Source organism: Habropoda laboriosa, unplaced genomic scaffold (genome assembly GCF_001263275.1).
Source record: "Habropoda laboriosa isolate 0110345459 unplaced genomic scaffold, ASM126327v1 scaffold76, whole genome shotgun sequence".
Classification (NCBI taxonomy): Eukaryota; Metazoa; Arthropoda; class Insecta; order Hymenoptera; family Apidae; genus Habropoda; species Habropoda laboriosa.
In genome coordinates, this window is record NW_017100184.1 from 880,127 (window position 1) to 883,439 (window position 3,313).

A 3,313-nucleotide genomic window follows, 5' to 3' on the forward strand; every position below is an offset into this window, starting at 1 on the left:
ACCGGGGAGGAAGTCGTGAGGAAGAGAGAAACAGAGAGGGGACCGTAGGAAAAAGAGGGACGCTTCCGGCATTAAAAACCGGCCGGCAGGCCGCGGATCCTCTTCAGCCTCTCGTCACAACCGCGGAACGTTTTCCGAACAAGGAAACTCTAATCTATTAAACTTACGCCACGGTTAAACCACTTTACTAGATCCTTTGCTCTACGTCTAATTTCGCATCGACGAGAAAAATTCGACGAATATCAACCGTGTGTAAAAACGAACGTAAGGAACCTGAAATTCGCTATTTTATTACAGATTTTTTCCTACTCACTCTTGGTTAATCGTACGAATCTCCCGGAGATCGATCGTCGTCGATGATTTACCGGTTACGATCGACGACGTTCTTTTAGAATTCTAGATCTGAGGGAGAGAAGTTGAATCGTGCAATTCGTTGGTATCTCTTCGATATTCGGATGCAACTCGTAACGTTTATTTCCGTTTCCTGGCTGACTCGACCTTCGACTATATTCCCCTTGGATCTCGAGGAAGAAAAGGAGAAGAAGAGAAAAAAAGGGGACGTATTACTGAAACACAGCGTGGTACCAACACGTTGACAAGGAACAACTAAACGCTATCGTTAATCAGTTTCCGTCAAGATTTCGAGATTGCCGGTGAACGTCGTTTATTTCTCTGCGGTGCTCAGAGCTCGGTAATCTCTCTCTCTCTCTCTCTCTCTCTCGAGCGGCTCTTCTCTCCTGGTGAAAACGCGCGTATGTACATCGTAGGATGCCGGCACACGGCCGACAGAGCGTGCACTCGCGTGTCCGCGCTCCGCATATCCGCTCCCATGTCCCGGTATAGCTGCTTATATACCGCGGTTAAAAACAATGCGAGGAAACGAGCCATCTTTTCCTGCTGGAGAAGAGGAGCGGAGCTACACCGTACAACGGAACCGCCAACCACGCTACCAAAACTTCTCCAACACGCGAAAAATCCACTCGTCCCACATTTATTAATACCATCCTCTCCTACCTCCTGTCTTCTCTTCTACCTTCTGTTTCTATTCAATCACGCGAACATCCTTCTTCATGGAAAAATCATTCGGGGAATTTGTTGCTCGAAACACTTCGATTAACACATAATAGTCGACGGAAATAGAACTTTAATTGAAGCGAAAAATGATCCTTCTTCGACTCGCCAGAATTCAGCTATCTTTTACTCACGATTAAATGCTTCAGTGCGATTTTTTTTGCAATGGAACTCTTACGTAGAAATTACGCAGCTCTCCCTATTACCGACGTCAGATTCTATATGGCGCAATGTTTTGTTTTCTGGAAGATTCTTTTCGTTAGAGGACTAAAACGTTAATTTCTACGTGGCCGTACTGCAAACGCCGCCGGGTAATTATTAATCGATGCGCGTGGCCCCGGCTCGTTCCAAGAAGAATAGCGCGTGTCCCGGTTAAACTATTTATTCCGATCCTGCTCGTCTAAACAGGACGAGGACAGGAAGACACTCGGCGAGAATCTTCAATTCGCCAACGCCATCATAATCGAGCGGATATACGTATGTACGTATGCGCTCGAACCCGAAGCGAACCAGCTCGCTTCGTAAATATTAAGCGTTCCGCTCCGATACTGTTCCTACTGCAGATCGACGAAAACGTGTTCGCCTCAACTTCAACGTTGAATTAAAATCAAATTCACTTTCTAAAAGGAATCACAGAAATTTCCATCGAACGAACAATCGTCGAAAAAAAAAGAAAAAGGCACAAGGCGAATTTTCGAGTATGATAGAAAATTCGAAAGAAGAATTCTTATTCGGTGCACGATATTCGTGTCTCATCTCTGGCGCAACACGCGCCTTTATAGACCGACGTACAACACAGGGTTACGATTCGAGTCGTACGTCCGTCCGTTCGTCGATCCGTCCACCCACGGTGCTTTTGCTCCGAGTGTGGGCAGTTTCCTGTACGTTGGTCACGTATTCCTTTTTCCAGCCCACACGCGTCCGTGTCTCTGTGTGTTGGCAGAAGAGAGGCCTTCTCAGAGAGAATCTCTACACTGCCGGTAGAGTGTAGCCCGCCAACCCCCCACGATTTCTCCTCACCGTCGTAAAAGAGCGAATGAAAGAGACGAAGAAGAAGAAGAAAAGAAGGAGACGGTAGAGATGGAGAAGGAGGAGAGGAGGAGAAGGAAGAAAGAGAAATGAAGGAGTGAAAAAGAAGAGAAACAGAGAGGGGGAACGGGGGGGGGGCTGTTCCCCTTTCCCCGCCCCGCTGTCTACTCCCTCCTGCATGCCACATGTAAAAGCATACCCGCATTGCCCGTGGAGTGACGGACCGTACTTACGGCTGGCTGCGTGCGTGTGTCGCGTATGCCTGCGATAAAACGTGACGTCACGGGGCCACGTGATCGTACGATACGGTGGGGGCAGCCCATTCATAATCCGAGGAAGGACAGGCTTAAGGCCGTTTCGGACGTTACCTCGAGCCGAACCATCGTAGCTACTTTTTTTCCTTTATCGTGCGAACAGTTGATGCACCGCTGTCGGAACACGCTCTCCGAGAACAATGTCGGACGAATGATAATGCCACGTGAACTCGTGCTACTACGAGCCACGTCAGCTGCCAAACATTTGACCTGCGCCCTTTTTCAACGAGGAAACGGGATTTTTCTATTGGAGATTATCTTTCGTCTCGTTTCAATATGCATCGTACAACGAATGATAATTGAAAAAATTAAAGAATTTCCTTTTTTCTTTTTAAGTAGATATTTGAATCGTGCAAAACGTATCGTTGTTAATTTTTTTGTTTTTCTGAATTGTATATCCGCAATATATTGCCAACTACTTGTTAATGCGTCAAGTAGAGGTACAGTTTGAAAATGCTACTTGGAATGAATATGATTGAACATCGAGCAAAATATACAAGACACCCTGTGGAAGCCTACAAGGCGTGCCCACGGATGCACAACACGGCTGATAGCACGATGGATCACAACTACAAGCACCGTATGCGACCAATGAGTCGTATCCTGCTAAACTGTTAAGAAGGAAGTGGTTCGTTGCTGCTGTTCTCTCTCTTTCTCTCTCCCTTTCCATCTCACCCCTCCCTCTGCACATCTTTTTCCCTCCTGTTCGTTTGCTTTTCAACCTCTCTGCCTGCTTTACCGTCTATCTTTCTGTCGGTCGCGCTGTTTGGCTCCCGTGCTCGCCTAGCTATTTTGCGATTTCGCCATTCATTGGAAATGCTTCACGAAAATAATTCATTGAACAAATTTTAGCGGGCGACAACGTAACAAAATTCCACGAATGTGCAAACTTTTTCGTG

The 3,313-nt window shown here is 46.7% G+C and overlaps 1 protein-coding gene across 1 annotated transcript in view; it reads right to left on the reverse strand.

The window, feature by feature from the left end:
* LOC108579442 (eukaryotic translation initiation factor 5B) overlaps window positions 1-3,313 on the reverse strand; it is a 26,963-nt gene that overhangs the window by 19,106 nt on the left and 4,544 nt on the right. The gene's annotated exons all lie outside the window — the stretch shown is intronic.